Source organism: Odontesthes bonariensis, chromosome 14 (genome assembly GCF_027942865.1).
Source record: "Odontesthes bonariensis isolate fOdoBon6 chromosome 14, fOdoBon6.hap1, whole genome shotgun sequence".
Lineage (NCBI taxonomy): Eukaryota > Metazoa > Chordata > Actinopteri > Atheriniformes > Atherinopsidae > Odontesthes > Odontesthes bonariensis.
The window spans coordinates 36,466,542-36,483,857 of NC_134519.1; the positions used below are offsets into that span (position 1 = coordinate 36,466,542).

The 17,316-nt window shown below is 41.1% G+C and overlaps 1 protein-coding gene across 4 annotated transcripts in view; it reads right to left on the reverse strand.

The window, feature by feature from the left end:
• rnf31 (ring finger protein 31) overlaps nucleotides 1-847 on the reverse strand; it is a 113,879-nt gene extending 113,032 nt beyond the window's left edge. For 2 of the 4 annotated variants that reach the window (XM_075484208.1, XM_075484209.1), the window contains exon 1: nucleotides 518-847. The gene's annotated coding sequence lies outside the window, so the exon portion shown is untranslated. The remainder of the gene's footprint in view (nucleotides 1-517) is intronic. The other 2 variants (XM_075484206.1, XM_075484207.1) reach the window with 2 other exon arrangements.
• Between the last annotated feature and the right edge of the window lie 16,469 nt (nucleotides 848-17,316).

The following is a 17,316-nucleotide window of genomic DNA, read 5'->3' on the forward strand; positions in this document are numbered from 1 at the left end:
AGTCCACCTCCTTGTCACGGCCAAGGTGCGCAAGTTACTGTACCCCCCATGCTCCCCGGGCGCTCAATGGCTGCCCACCGCTCCAGGTTGGCATCTGTCTCTGAGTGTGTGACTGTGCATGTGTGTGTCAACAGGTGCCAACCTGGATGGGTTAAAAGCGGAGGACAAATTTCGTGTGTGTGCATGACCAATAAATTGGATCTTAATCTCTTTTGCAGCCTCGCGCCTGTATTTAATCCATTGCAGCATCACGCACCTTCTCTGCTACCCTGGACATGGAGTCACGTATATTTGCGTGATGTGTCTTTTTGATGGTGGGAGGAACAGTCACGTGACTGTACAGACCTCAGAAACCGAGCGAAAACGAGTGAGACGGCTTTAACAAACTGCACGCGCTCGCGTGGCCGCAGACAGCCCCTGTTTGGCATCTCTCACTGTGCACACAGACATGCATGCCTGCTACATATTGGTGCTGACTCTGCACGGAAGCAGGTGAAACAGTCCAGTGTTCTCCTACCTGCTTTCCTACGAACACGATGAAATCCGGGACTCTGTGGACACCAGGATGCACAGCAGGATGCACAGCTGGATGCACAGCAGGATGCACAGCGGCGGTGGTCAAAATGCCGCCCTGTGAGCTGCTCAGTCTCACCATATATATATATTCTCTCAGCGCCGGTGAGGGAGCCCTGTATGCTGCTGCACACAGACACACCGGGCTCTCTCTCACTGTTTTTTTTTTTTTTTTGGTTCTCTCTCACTGGTGCAGAACATGGACGCAGCGCTGCTGACGTCACTCACCAGATCCCTGGATGCTTCGGGTGTCTCTGTCAGTCTTTATTCCAAGAAAATCTGGTTTCATCCCCACCTTGTGTATCTTATTGGAACTCCTTTGTGCAGAATGTTAATTGGGAAAAAATGTGGTCTCTCCCACACAAGTTTTTTCTCACGAATAAAGTCAAAGAAGTCTCTTTTAAATTAATTCATCAATTTTATCCCACTAAGCACTTTCTTCAGAAATATAAAGCTGATGTTGATATTTCCTGTTCTTTTTGTAAGCTTTACCCAGAAACATCTGTGCATCTGTTATGGAACTGTACATGCTAGAAGAAGTTCTGGAAAGACATTGTTGCTCTGATATCCAACTATATCCAACCAGATTTCCTTCTTTTCTTTGAAAATTTTTTGTTTGGTATCAGAAATTTCAAGGCAAAAGATTCCTCTCCCACATACCTTATCAATCTAATATTGTTGCTTGCTAAATTTCATATTCATAAAAGTAAAATAATGCACAGGAAACCACTTTTTGACCTCTTCGTAATAGATGTAAAATTGTATCTCGACTCAATCTCGATTTCAATTAACAAAAAGGCTAAAAAACAGTAAGTATTTGGAAAGATAACTTATTTTTGTAACTCGCATTTACTTGTGTAATTTTTTTTTTCCTTTTTCCTTTTTCCTTTTTTCTCTCTTCTGTTCTAACAGTTTTCTATCGTTGTATTTTTTAACTATGTTCTTCTTTCATTTTATGTCCTTTGTTCATTACTGTACACTATTTCTTTCATGACTACTGTTACTGTGATATTGTGAAGATAAATAAAGTTTATTAAAAAAAATTTAAAAAAAGGATGTCGCTGTCAGTCATCCATTGTACCTTGTACAGGTAACACAGAGACAGAAGATTTCACTTCATTTTTTCTTTTTTCTTTTTTAAAAACAGCTGAGTGAAAAGGAAACTGTTTGCAATGTCATCATCCCCCCAGTCTTCATTTCAACACTTTTAATCAATCACATTTGTGCTAATTCACCTTTCTCAAGACCAACCATAAATCAAATCAAATCAAAATCAAATCAAATTTATTTGTATAGCACATTTCATGTACAAACAGTTCAAAGTGCTTTACATAAAATAAAAGCATTGCAGCAGGGAGTGTGAGAAGCATTAAAAATACATAAAATAATATAAAGAGAAACAAATAAAATCATTTAAATGAATTTAAAATCAGGCAACAGTCTAGATAAGTTAAAAGATATTTCATGCATAGACACATGAGAAAAGAAATGTTTTTAACCTGGATTTAAAAATGTCTCCATTTGGTGAAAGTTTAATCTCCTCTGGCAGTTTGTTCCACTTGTTTGCAGCAGAACAGCTAAATGCTGCTTCTCCATGTTTAGTCTGGACTCTGGACTGGACCAGCTGACCTGAGTCCTTGGATCTAAGAGCTCTGCTGGCTTTATATTCTCTGAACATATCACAGATGTATTTTGGGCCTAAACCGTTCTGGGATTTGTAAACCATCAGCAGGCTTTTAAAATCTATTCTGTGACTGACTGGAAGCCAGAGTAAAGATTTTAAAGCTGCTGTGATGTGTTCAGATCTCTTAGTCCGGGTTAAAACTCCAGCAGCAGCGTTCTGGATGAGCTGCAGATGTTTAATGCTCTTTGTGGGAAGTCCAGTTAAAAGAGCATTACAGTAATGGAGTCTACTGGAGATGAATGCATGGATGAGTTTCTCCTGGTCTGTTTGGGAGAGGAAACCTTTAATTCTGTTGATGTTTCTGAGGTGGTAAAAAGCTGCCTTGGTGACAGCTTTGATGTGGCTGCTGAAAGTCAGATCTGAGTCTATCAACACTCCGAGGTTACGAACCTGGTCAGTGATTGTAAGGGCCCGAGTCTCAAGATATTACCGCGCTGACCCTCTTCTCTTTGCTACCAAACAGAATGATCTCAGTTTTGTCTTCATTTAATTGTAGAAAATTCTCTCTCATCCAGGTGTTTACTTCCTCCAGACACTGACACAGTACGTCTGCTGGGCTGCAGTCGTCCGGTGACAGAGACACATAAAGTTGTGTATCGTCTGCATAACTGTGATAATTGATGTTAAAATTCTGTAATATCTGACCCAAAGGGAGCATATACAAGTTAAACAGAAGAGGTCCAAGAATGGACCCCTGGGGGACTCCACAACTCATGGCCACTCACTCAGATTCATAGCTGCCAATTGTAACAAAATAACTCCGGCCTTCTAAGTAGGACCTGAACCAGTTAAGGACCGCTCCAGAAAGTCCAACCCAGTTTTCCAGCCTGTGCAACAGGATTCTGTGATCTACAGTATCAAACGCAGCGCTGAGGTCCAACAGAACCAGGACTGAAACATTACCAGAATCAGTATTCAACCTAATGTCGTTTAACACTTTGACCAGAGCTGTTTCAGTGCTGTGATGAAGTCTGAAGCCTGATTGAAAGTTATCAAGACTTCCACTTTCATTCAGAAAGTCGTTGAGCTGGTTAAATACAACTTTCTCAATAATCTTGGATATAAAAGAGAGATTAGAGACAGGTCTATAGTTGTTCATCATAGAGGCGTCTAGAGTTCTCTTCTTTAGGAGTGGCTTAATGGCAGCTGTCTTCAGTGACTTGGGAAAAATGCCTGATGCCAGTGAGCTGTTAACTATTCGTAGGAGATCACTTTCTACTGAGGTAAAAACAGTTTTTAAAAAGTCGGATGGTATTATGTCCAGAGAACAAGTTGTTGATTTCAGATGCCGAACTGTTTCCTCTAGGATTTTTAAATTAACAATATTAAATTGTGACATAACATCAGAGTTATTTCTAGGTTTTAGACACAGATTAGTTTTCTTGTTTTGTCTAATTGTTTTGATTTTTTGGCTAAAAAAGTTGGCAAATTCGTTGCATTTCTCAGTGGAGAGGAGGTCTGGGTTTGACTGTTTAGGAGGATTTGTGAGTTTTTCAACCATAGCAAACAGAGTTCGAGACTTGTTGACATTCTTATTAATCATTTCAGATAAATGCAGCTGTCTGGCCTTGCACAGCTCATTGTTATAACTACGCAGGCTTTCTTTGTACAGCTCATAGTGAATCTGAAGCTTTGTTTTCCTCCATTTACGTTCAGCTTTCCTGCATTCTCTTTTCAGATTTTTGACCGTAGTGGTGTTTCTCCATGGGGTTTTCTGTTTGATCAAGGTGCTCTTGATTCTTATCGGTGCAACAGCTTCCATTACATTAAAAATTTTCAAGTTAAAATGATCCAGCAGTCCTTCAACCAACTCTGCGCTCATTGTTGGTAACATAGCTATGGCCTCCCTAAACTGAGCACTTGTTTTCTCATTAATGTTCCTCTTCTTAACTGAGAAGCTGGTTGTTTGAACATTCTGAGTAATATGTAAATCAAATAAAATACAAAAATGGTCAGACAAGGCCAAATCAATAACAACAACAGAAGAAATATCAACACCTTTAGAAATGAGCAGGTCCAGAATGTGACCTCGAAGGTGGGTAGGTTCTGTTACATGTTGCCACAAACCAAACATGTCCAGCACAGAAGAAAATTCTTTGGCAGTACCATCCGTCATATTATCCATGTGAATGTTAAAATCCCCGGTCAAGATAAAATGGTTAAAATCAGTCGAAATAACAAACAATAATTCAGAAAAATCATCAATAAAACTTGCACAGTATCCTGGAGATCTGTAAATGATTAAGAACAGGATTTTAGGAACACCCTTTAAAATAAAACTCAGATATTCAAAAGAAGTGAATACCCCAAATGAGATATCTTTACACTGGAATGTATCTTTAAATAAGGCCGCCTCCCCCACCTTTCTTCCCATTTCGGCATTTATCCATAAAACTAAAGTTTGGGGGGGCTGCTTCATTAAGAACAGTAGCACTTGTGCTCTCTGTTAACCATGTTTCTGTCAGAAAAAGAAAATCTAAATTGTGTGAAATTATGAAGTCATTAACTAACAGTGACTTATTGGACAGAGATCTAATATTAAGTAAGGCTAGCTTTGTGGAGTTTACACTGGTCTCTGTTGTATTCTGAGTTGTACGTGGTACCGTTAACAGATTAGATAAATTCACCCAGCAGGTTGACTGTTTTCGATTCCTTCTTTTACTAACTAATACAGGAATCCTATTGGGTCCCAGCTTGTTCTCAGAACAGCTGTCAGAAGTCGGACTTCTATAGCAGGGACCCTGAACGCATCATGGCATGCTATCTTTGTTTTGAACTCTGGGTGTTGTGCTACTCCTTGAACATCCTGCACCCCCCCCCTGTGTCCTGCTCTGCCAGGACAGATGATGTAAGAGGGGGGGGGGGGGGTGCCCTGCGTTTCTCGGTTGATGGTGGTCGCTGGAGTCCTGGCTGGGATAGAGACATCCTTTTGAGACCTTGGGTGATGTGGAGTAAAGGGCCTGGTGAGGGGGGAGGGCTGGGGGTTGTTTGCCTCGCTGCTGTGTACTTCAGTCTAATCTGTACAGTCATGTTTGGGTTTGCCGTCCCAACAGCATGACGTAAGTGTGCACCAAGTAATCTGCATCCAGCTCGATTGGGATGCATGCCATCAGCTCTGAAACGCTCCTTACAGTTCCAAAAGATATTAAAGTTATCAATGAACTTAATCCCATGGGCGATGCATGCATTTGACAACCATGTGTTCAGGCCAAGAAGTCTGCTGAAAAGTTCAATTCCTTTACCCACAGTAGGAATGGGGCCAGAAATGGAGACCAGGTGTGCTGCATAGTGACACAGTCTCTCCAACAGCAGAGAAAAATCCTTCTTCAGGATTCAATTCAATTCAATTCAATTCATTTTTATTTATATAGCGCCAAATACAACAAATGTCATCTCAAGGCACTTAGATAGTAAGTCCAATTCAAGCCAATTGGAATTCAATTAATTAATAATAATCATAATTCATAAAATAATCCAATTCGTTCATATAGAGCCAATTCAAAAACAATTTCCTAGCTAAGAAAACCAACAGATTGCACTGAAACTTTTTGTTTTTCGGTCCAATCTCCCGGCCTGAGCGTGCCTGAGGCGACTGTGGAGAGAAACGACTCCCTTTTAACAGGAAGAAACCTCTGGCAGAACCAGACTCAGGAAGGGTGGCCATCCGCCTCGACCAGCTGGGGTTTGAGAAGACAGAAAGGGGGGGGGGGGGGCAGGGGGCCACCGCGACGGCGGCACTGTAACACCATTCAAAGGATATCTGTTGGAACAGGGAAACACGAGTTAATGACCATAATAATATCACATATACATAGAGAGAGTAAAGTGAGGAAAGGTGTGACAGATGAGGCCCCCCAGCAGTCTAGGCCTATAGCAGCTTAACTATGGGATGTTTCAGGATCACCTGAGCCATCCCTAACTATAAGCTTTATCAAAAAGGAAAGTTTTAAGCCTGGTCTTAAAAGTGGAAAGGGTGTCTGCTTCCCGGACATTTACTGGCAGCTTATTCCACAATAGAGGGACCTGATAACTGAAGGCTCTGCCTCCCATTCTACTTTTAGAAACTCTGGGAACCTCAAGTAAACCTGCAGTTTGGGAACGAAGTGCTCTGTTAGGAAAATATCTTACAATGAGATCTTTAAGATATGATGGAGCTCGGTCATTAAGAGCTTTATATGTAAGGAGAAGAATCTTAAATTCTATTCTGAATTTAACAGGGAGCCAATGAAGAGAAGCTAAAACTGGAGAAATATGATCTCTGCTGTTAGTTCTCATCAGAACTCTGGCTGCAGCATTTTGGATCAGCTGAAGGCTTTTCAGAGAATATGTGGGACAGCCCAATAATAAAGAATTACAGTAGTCCAATCTTGAAGTAACAAATGCATGAATTAGTTTTTCTGCATCACTCTGAGACAAGATGTTCTTGATTTTAACAATATTACAAAGATGAAAGAAGGCAGTCCTAGAAACCTGTTTTATATGCGAGTCAAATGATAAGTTCTGGTCAAAAATAACTCCAAGGTTCCTCACTGTAGAACTAGAAACCAAGGAAATACCATCTAGAGTAACTATATAGCTAGACAATTTCTCCCTGAAGCGCTCAGGTCCAAAGATAACGACTTCAGTTTGTCTGAATTTAGAAGCAGACAGTTCTGAGTCATCCAGGTCTTTATGTCTTTAAGACATGCTTGTAGTCTGACCAACCTATTGGGTTCATCTGGTTTTATAGATAAGAACAGCTGAGTATCATCAGCATAGCAATGGAAATTTATGCCATGCTGTCTAATAATGTTACCTAATGGAAGCATGTATAAAGTAAAAAGAATCGGTCCAAGCACAGAACCCTGGGGAACTCCATGACTTACTCTGGTGTGTGAGGAAGATTCTTCATTTACAAGAACAAACTGAAATCTATCAGATAAATATGATTTAAACCAGCCTAATGCAGTTCCTTTAATCCCAATAACATGTTCAAGTCTGTGTAATAAGATACTGTGATCGACCGTATCAAATGCAGCACTGAGATCCAACAGGACAAGCACAGACACAAGTCCGCTATCAGAGGCTAAGAGGAGATCATTGGTAACTTTCAGCAGTGCAGTTTCTGTGCTATGATGCACTCTGAATCCTGACTGAAACTCTTCAAACAGATTATTTCTGTGTAAATGATCACAAAGCTGAGCTGCAGCTATTTTTTCAAGAACTTTATACATAAAAGGGAGATTGGACATAGGTCTATAATGAGCCAACACTTCTGAATCAAGAGTAGGTTTTTTAAGTAAAGGTTTAATTACAGCAACCTTAAAAGTCTGAGGTACATATCCTGTCAACAAAGACAGATTGATCAAATCCAATATGGAAGTGTCAATTAATGGGAAAACCTCCTTGAACAGTCTGGTTGGGATTGGGTCTAAAACACAAGTTGATGGTTTAGAAGAGACTATTGCTGTTGTTAGTTCAGAGAGATCAACTGGGCAGAAGCCGTCTCAATACAAATCAGGTTCTAAAGATACTTCTAAAGCTGCTGTACTTGATGATACATCACTGATAATAGTGGGAAGGACTCCATCAATCTTCTCTCTGATAGAAACAATTTTATTAATAAAGAAGCTCATGAAATCATCACTGCTGAGAGTTAAAGGAATAACTGGCTCAGCAGAGCTCGGACTCTTAGTCAGCCTGGCTACAGTGCTGAAAAGAAACCTGGGATTATTCTTATTCTCTTCTATCAATGATGAATAATAAGCAGTTCTAGCTTTACGAAGGGCTTTCTTATACATTGTTAAACTATCTTTCCAGACTAACTGAGACTCTTCTAAATTAGAGGAACGCCACTGTCTCTCCAGCTTTCTTGCAGTCTGCTTTAAAGCACGCAGCTGTGAATTATACCAAGGAGCCAACCTCTTCTGACTGATTACCTTCCTTTTCAGAGGGGCAACATTGTCCAGTGCTGTACGCATTGAAACTATAGTGCTGTCAACAAGAGAGTCAAGTGCTGCTGGAGTAAAGTTTAGGTAGTCGTCCTCTGTCATATCTGCACATGGCAGTGAAGAAAAGGATGATGGAATTAATTCTTTAAATCTGGTTACAGCCTCCTCTGATAGACACCTTCTATACGTAAATTTCTTCTCAGAAACTGTATAGTCAAGTAATGTAAACTCAAAGGTCATCAGAAAATGGTCAGATAAGACAGAGTTATGAGGGAACACTGTTAACTGTTCACTCTCAATGCCATAAGTCAGCACAAGATCAAGGGTGTGATTAAGGCAGTGAGTCGGTCTGTGTACACTCTGAGAAAATCCAATAGAGTCCAATATAGAATTAAAGTTCATATTCAGGCTGTCATTTTCAACATCTACATGAATATTAAAGTCACCCACTACAATGACTTTATCTGTACTCAGCACTAACTGGGATAAAAACTCTGAGAATTCAGACAGAAACTCAGAATAAGGGCCAGGTGGACGATACACAACAACAAACACAAGAGGTTTCTGGGATTTCCACTTTGCGTGGGAAAAACTGAGAATCAGAGATTCAAAAGAGCTCAAACTAATCTTGGGTCTGGGACTGATGAGTACCCCTGATCTGAAGATAGCTGCCACTCCTCCTCCTCTGCCTGTGGTTCCAGGAACGTGAACATTTAAACAGTCAGAAGGAGTTGCTTCATTAATGCTAACATGATGCTAACATGATGCTAACATGATGCTAACATGATCCTCCTGCTGCAGCCAGGTTTCTGTAAGACAAAATATATCAATATGATGATCACAAATCAACTCATTCACTAACGGAGACTTCGAAAGGAGAGATCTGATATTCAGCAAACCACATTTAATAGTTTGATGTTTTTGTTCAGTTAAAGTTTTTGTTTTAATAATTTCTTTTTGCACAAGAGGATTTGCTCCTTTTGTGTTAATTGATTGGGGGGGTAGCAGCAGGTGGGAAGCTGCAGAGAAGTGTGTAAGACTACAACTCTGCATCCTGGTCTGAGCCCTGGGTTGTCATGTTTTAGGGTGGCAAATAAATTCATCCATATTTCTAGAAATGAGAGCTGCTCCTTCCAAAGTGGGATGGATGCCGTCTCTCCTCATCAGACCAGGTTTTCTCCAGAAAGATTGCCAATTATCTATGTAGCCCACGTTGTTTGCTGGACACCATGTAGACAACCAGCGATTGTAGGACGACATGCGGCTAAACATGTCATCACTGGTCTAGGATCTCAGAGCCAGTCTTCCTTCTCAGAATATCAAAAGACCCCGTGTGGACAATGATCCTCGTGCCATCTGGATGAGTAGACAGAATGGTCGGCAAAATATCTATCAGTTCCCTGACTGATGTATCAGAAAAAGTTATATTTTCCGTCTTTGCCATTCTGACATGCTTTGTTACAGAGTCCCTGATCAGAATGGTGTCTATTCCTTTTTATGTGGAGGTGTGGATCGCTTCTGTAGTCCTCACCTTGGTTGTGGGATTTGGGCTTCTCCTTATGATCTGGTTAGCCCTTGGCTGAGGTTTGGGGCCATTTCTCTTGTTTGTCTTCATGTTTGGGTTACATTCATCATCACACTCTCTATTTTGAGTCAACGGATCGTATCTATTATGCAATAGAACTTCAGGTGGTGGAGTGAGTGCTGGAGGTTTAGTTTTGGTGCTGGATTTACCTCTGCGACGGACAACATGAGACCAGATCCTGGCTGGGGTTGATGATTTGGGTTTGGCACCAACACTGTTCCAGTGGGAGATGTCAGTCGGACCGTCCGGTTTGGAAGCTTCACCAGATATTCCAGTGTCATTTGGACAGATCCAGGGAAGTGTGTCAGCCAGGTCTGCAGTGTGAGATTCCACATCAGCTGTGATCCCGTGTAGGAATATCTGAGTTAGTCCTTTGGCACATGAAGGCTCCACAGCCTGCACAGGAGCTATAATAGAGTCAATAAATTCCTCGTCGTTACGAATGTCTTGCAGCGTTTCAATCCTCTTCTCGAGCTGTGCTACCTTCGCAAAGAGTAGCTCACACTGTGTGCAGCTCACTGATACTGCAGGGTTAGGAGACATTGTTCTGTCCGATTCTCTTTGTAAACAGGAGGGCTAATACCGTTTACAAATATACAATTAAAAGAAAAAGAATAAAAGAATAAAATTATATCCAAGACTTGGATCCCAATAGCTTGGTCAGACTACAAGCATGTCTTAAAGACATAAAGACCTGGATGACTCAGAACTGTCTGCTTCTAAATTCAGACAAAACTGAAGTCGTTATCTTTGGACCTGAGCGTTTCAGGGAGAAATTGTCTAGCTATATAGTTACTCTAGATGGTATTTCCTTGGCTTCTAGTTCTACAGTGAGGAACCTTGGAGTTATTTTTGACCAGAACTTATCATTTGACTCGCATATAAAACAGGTTTCTAGGACTGCCTTCTTTCATCTTCGTAATATTGTTAAAATCAGGAACATCTTGTCTCAGAGTGATGCAGAAAAACTAATTCATGCATTTGTTACTTCAAGATTGGACTGCTGTAATTCTTTATTTTTGGGCTGTCCCAAATATTCTCTGAAAAGCCTCCAGCTGATCCAAAATGCTGCAGCCAGAGTTTTGATGAGAACTAACAGCAGAGATCATATTTCTCCAGTTTTAGCTTCTCTTCATTGGCTCCCTGTTAAATTCAGAATAGAATTTAAGATTCTTCTCCTTACATATAAAGCTCTTAATGACCGAGCTCCATCATATCTTAAAGATCTCATTGTAAGATATTTTCCTAACAGAGCACTTCGTTCCCAAACTGCAGGTTTACTTGAGGTTCCCAGAGTTTCTAAAAGTAGAATGGGAGGCAGAGCCTTCAGTTATCAGGCCCCTCTATTGTGGAATAAGCTGCCAGTAAATGTCCGGGAAGCAGACACCCTTTCCACTTTTAAGACCAGGCTTAAAATTTTCCTTTTTGATCAAGCTTATAGTTAGGGATGGCTCAGGTGACCCTGAAACATCCCATAGTTAAGCTGCTATAGGCCTAGACTGCTGGGGGGCCTCATCTGACACACCTTTCCTCACTTTACTCTCTTTATGTATATGTGATATTATTGTGGTCATTAACTCGTGTTTCCCTGTTCCAACAGATATCCTTTGAATGGTGTTACAGTGCCGCCGCCGCCGCCGCCCCCTCCCCCCCCCTTTCTGTCTTCTCAAACCCCAGCTGGTGGAGGCGGATGGCCACCCTTCCTGAGTCTGGTTCTGCCAGAGGTTTCTTCCTGTTAAAAGGGAGTCGTTTCTCTCCACAGTCGCCTCAGGCACGCTCAGGCCGGGAGATTGGACCGAAAAACAAAAAGTTTTCAGTGCAATCTGTTGGTTTTCTTAGCTAGGAAATTGTTTTTGAATTGGCTCTATATGAACGAATTGGATTATTTTATGAATTATGATTATTATTAATTAATTGAATTCCAATTGGCTTGAATTGGACTTACTATCTAAGTGCCTTGAGATGACATTTGTTGTATTTGGCGCTATATAAATAAAAATGAATTGAATTGAATTTAATTGTGGAAAGAAGTAGAATGATTTAAAAGCGAATAAAGCAATAAGCAGCAGGAGGAAGCAGAGACACGTCTGCACTCTTCAGAAGCAGGAAGTCATATTGTCATATAAAGGGACACAATGATAGAAGAGTGCAGGGAGCCAGATTTGACTTTGTAAGAATCGAGGACACCTCTGTTGTGTTGGGGCTTGTATGGTTATGAGCTTTATTGGCCTTTAAGAACATTGTGGCTACTTTAGACTGAACTTTTCCACTGAATCTATATTGGCTACTTCCCACAACATAAAACAACAACTTGTTCCATTTCTTTTTTTGCCCAAAGATTAAATAAAGTGTTACTGTGTGAAAAATAATCTTGCTGTGACAGTCAGTCCACTTTCAGTGTGGTGCTTTAATGTAATCTCAGAAGATAACTTTTGGCCGAGTGTTAATTCTTTCCACTCAATGTTTGCCAATTTATGAAGCAATAACAATAAAAAATAAATTGTTTAAAAAATAAAACCTATGTCTTTATATTGCCCCATATCAAAATAAGAAAACTAATAAGTTGTTTGTTTCTTTGCATGTCTTGCAGTGAGCTTCCCATACATCACAACCAAGACGAAAAACATGCAGATTTTTCCTGCAGTTCGTCCGTGAATTTACATTTTATGTTTCCACATTTAGTTGTGGCACCATGTGCTGTTGTAAATAAGGGAACTGGTGCTGAGGGCAGTCATTGGTGCTCATCATAGTGCTGATAAATGACATGCCCGAAATTAATTGGGTATTTCTCTGCAATTACAAACTCTGTGTAAACCCTATTGGTATCAATATAAAGCTAACACTGTGTGAGACTTTATCAGAGCTGGATCAAACCAGATGTTCCCCTGCTGCCCCCGTTACTGGGGGCCCCCGGGATTGAAAAGGTTAATATTGCAACATTACCCTCTGAATTTAAGGCAAGGCAAGGCCAGTTTTATGGTCGATGTTCATATTTTTTCAATACATCGCATGTGTGATGAAGCTGTTAAAGGTTAGGCTGTAAAGCGAGGGAAATGAACATGGTGGGAGGTTTGAAACAACTTAAAACAGTTCCAACTAGTGTAGTATGGAGAAAGGGTCTTTGGTGTGAGGCTGTTGATTTGCAATCATGACTTAGCAGAGTTGAGGATTCAGTTGAAGATTGTTGTTGAAAATTGGTGGGACCCAGAGTTGGGTGTGGAGCTAGAAGTCTGAACCTCTGAAAGGAAAAAACGGACATAATGTCTACAGTTATAACTTTATATCCTGGAATATGGCTAGCTCAGATAATGAATTGGTTTTGGGCTGAGATGATAGAGAGTAACTGAGAACTACTGTTGCTGATGTTTGATGACAGCCAAGTTATCTAAGTTGATAAGAATGACTTTTGAGTGCCATTAGTGCCCCCAAAGAAGAAGGGTGGTGACTATATGCTCCTCTGGTTGGGGACACATGGCCTTCATCAGTGATGTGCTTGGAGCCTATGCACTCAGCGACCTTAGTGATGCTTCTTTTCAAATATTCTCTTGCTTCTGAAGAGTGCAGACGTGTCTCTGCTTCCTCCTGCTTCCTCCTGCTGCTTATTGCTTTATTCCCTTTTAAATCATTCTACTTCTTTCCACAAGTCTTGGATATAATTTTATTCTTTTATTCTTTTTTCTTTTAATTGTTTATTTGTAAACGGTATTAGCCCTCCTGTTTACAAAGAGAATCGGACAGAACAATGTCTCCTAACCCTGCAGTATCAGTGAGCTGCACACAGTGTGAGCTACTCTTAGCGAAGGTAGCACAGCTCGAGAAGAGGATTGAAACGCTGCAAGACATTCGTAGCAACGAGGAATTTATTGACTCTATTATAGTTCCTGCGCAGGCTGTGGAGCCTTCATGTGCCAAAGGACTAACTCAGATATTTCTACACGGGATCACAGCTGATGTGGAATCTCACACTGCAGCCCTGGCTGACACACTTCCCTGGATCTGTCCAAATGACACTGGAATATCTGGTGAAGCTTCCAAACCGGACGGTCCGACTGACATCCCCCACTGGAGCAGTGTTGGTGCCAAACCCAAATCATCAACCCCAGCCAGGATCTGGTCTCATGTTGTCCGTCGCAGAGGTAAATCCAGCACCAAAACTAAACCTCCAGCACTCACTCCGCCACCTGAAGTTCTATTGCATAATAGATACGATCCATTGACTCAAAATAGAGTGTGTGATGATGAATGTAACCCAAACATGAAGACAAACAAAAGAAATGGCCCCAAACCTCAGCCTAGGGCTAACCAGATCATAAGGAGAAGTCCAAATCCCACAACCAAGGTGAGGACTACAGAAGTGATTGACACCTCCACACAAAAAGCAATAGACACCATTCTAATCGGGGACTCTATAACACAGCATGTCAGAATGGCAAAGACGGAAAATATAACTTTTTCTGATACATCAGTCAGGGAACTGATAGATATTTTGCCGACCATTCTGTCTACTCATCCAGATGGCACGAGGATCATTGTCAGCACGGGGTCTTTTGATATTCTGAGAAGGAAGACTGGCTCTGAGATCCTGAAGAAGGATTTTTCTCTGTTGTTGGAGAGACTGTGTCACTATGGAGCACACCGGGTCTCCATTTCTGGCCCCATTCCTACTGTGGATAAAGGAATTGAACTTTTCAGCAGACTTCTTGGCCTGAACACATGGTTGTCAAATGTATGCATCGCCCATGGGATTAAGTTCATTGATAACTTTAGTATCTTTTGGAACTGTAAGAAGCGTTTCAGACCTGATGGCGTGCATCCCAATCGAACTGGATGCAGATTACTTGGTGCACATTTACGTCATGCTGTTGGGACGGCAAACCCAAACATGACTGTACAGATTAGACTGAAGGACACAGCAGCGAGGCAAACAACCCCCAGCCCTCCCCCCTCACCAGACCCTTTACTCCACATCACCCAAGGTCTCAAAAGGATGTCTCTATCCCAGCCAGGACTCCAGCGACCACCATCAACCGAGAAACGCAGGGCACCCCCTCCTCCTCTTACATCATCTGTCCTGGCAGAGCAGGACACAAGGGGATGTGCAGGGTGTTCAAGGAGCAGCACAACACCCAGAGTTCAAAACAAAGATAGCACTGTTCAAACCAAAGATACCATGGCATGATGTGTTCAGGGTCCCTGCTATAGAAGTCCGACTTCTGACAGCTGTTCTGAGAACAAGCTGGGGCCCAACAGGATTCCTGTATTAGTTGGTAAAAGAAGGAATCGAAAACAGTCAACCTGCTGGGTGAATTTATCTAATCTGTTATCGGTACCACGTACAACTCAGAATACAACAGAGACCAGTGTAAACTCCACAAAGCTAGCCTTACTTAATATTAGATCTCTGTCCAATAAGTCACTGTTAGTTAATGACTTCATAATTTCACACAATTTAGATTTTCTTTTTCTGACAGAAACATGGTTAACAGAGAGCACAAGTGCTACTGTTCTTAATGAAGCAGCTCCCCCAAACTTTAGTTTTATGGATAAATGCCGAAATGGGAGGAAAGGTGGGGGGGAGGCTGCCTTATTTAAAGATACATTCCAGTGTAAAGAGATCTCATTTGGTGATTTCACTTCTTTTGAATATCTGAGTTTTATTTTAAAGGGTGTTCCTAAAATCCTGTTCTTAATCATTTACAGATCTCCAGGATACTGTGCAAGTTTTATTGATGATTTTTCTGAATTATTGTCTGTTATTTCGACTGATTTTAACCATTTTATCTTGACCGGGGATTTTAACATTCACATGGATAATATGACGGATGGTACTGCCAAAGAATTTTCTTCTGTGCTGGACATGTTTGGTTTGTGGCAGCATGTAACAGAACCAACCCACCTTCGAGGTCACATTCTGGACCTGGTCATTTCTAAAGGTGTTGATATTTCTTCTGTTGTTGTTACTGATTTGGCCTTGTCTGACCATTTTTGTATTTTATTTGATTTACATATTACTCAGAATGTTCAAACAACCAGCTTCTCAGTTAAGAAGAGGTATATCAATGAGAAAACAAGTGCTCAGTTTAGGGAGGCCATAGCTATGTTACCAACAATGAGCGCAGAGTCGGTTGAAGGAATGCTGGATCATTTTAACTTGAAAATTTTTAATGTAATGGAAGCTGTTGCACCGATAAGAATCAAGAGCACCTTGATCAAACAGAAAACCCCATGGACAAACACCACTACGGTCAAAAATCTGAAAGGAGAATGCAGGAAAGCTGAACGTAAATGGAGGAAAACAAAGCTTCAGATCCACTATGAGCTATATAAAGAAAGCCTGCGTAGTTATAACAATGAGCTGTGCAAGGCCAGACAGCTGCATTTATCTGAAATGATTAATAAGAATGTCAACAATTCTCGAACTCTGTTTGCTATGGTTGAAAAACTCACAAATCCTCCTAAACAGTCAAACCCAGACCTCCTCTCCACTGAGAAATGCAACGAATTTGCCCACTTTTTTAGCCAAAAAATCAAAACAATTAGACAAAACATTAACGCAACACAGACAAAAAAGAAAACTAATCTGTGTCTAAAACCTAGAAATAACTCTGATGTTATGTCACAATTTAATGTTGTTAATTTAAAAATCCTAGAGGAAACAGTTCGGCAGCTGAAATCAACAACTTGTTCTCTGGACATAATACCATCCGACTTTTTAAAAACTGTTTTTACTTCAGTAGAAAGTGATCTCCTACGAATAGTTAACAGCTCACTGGCATCAGGCATTTTTCCCAAGTCACTAAAGACAGCTGCCATTAAGCCACTCCTAAAGAAGAGAACTCTAGACGCCTCTATGATGAACAACTACAGACCTGTCTCTAATCTCTCTTTTATATCCAAGATTATTGAGAAAGTTGTATTTAACCAGCTCAACGACTTTCTGAATGAAAGTGGAAGTCTTGATAAGTTTCAATCAGGCTTCAGACGTCATCACAGCACTGAAACAGCTCTGGTCAAAGTGTTAAACGACATTAGGTTGAATACTGATTCTGGTAATGTTTCAGTCCTGGTTCTGTTGGACCTCAGCGCTGCGTTTGATACTGTAGATCACAGAATCCTGTTGCACAGGCTGGAAAACTGGGTTGGACTTTCTGGAGCGGTCCTTAACTGGTTCAGGTCCTACTTAGAAGGCCGGAGTTATTTTGTTACTATTGGCAGCTATGAATCTGAGCGAGTGGCCATGACTTGTGGAGTCCCCCAGGGGTCAATTCTTGGACCTCTTCTGTTTAACTTGTATATGCTCCCTTTGGGTCAGATATTGCAGAATTTTAACATCAATTATCACAGTTATGCCGACGATACACAACTTTATGTGTCTCTGTCACCGGACGACTGCAGCCCAGCTGACGTACTGTGTCAGTGTCTGGAGGAAGTAAACACCTGGATGAGAGAGAATTTTCTACAATTAAATGAAGACAAAACTGAGATCATTCTGTTTGGTAGCAAAGAGAAGAGGGTCAGCGTTGGTACATATCTTGAGACTCGGG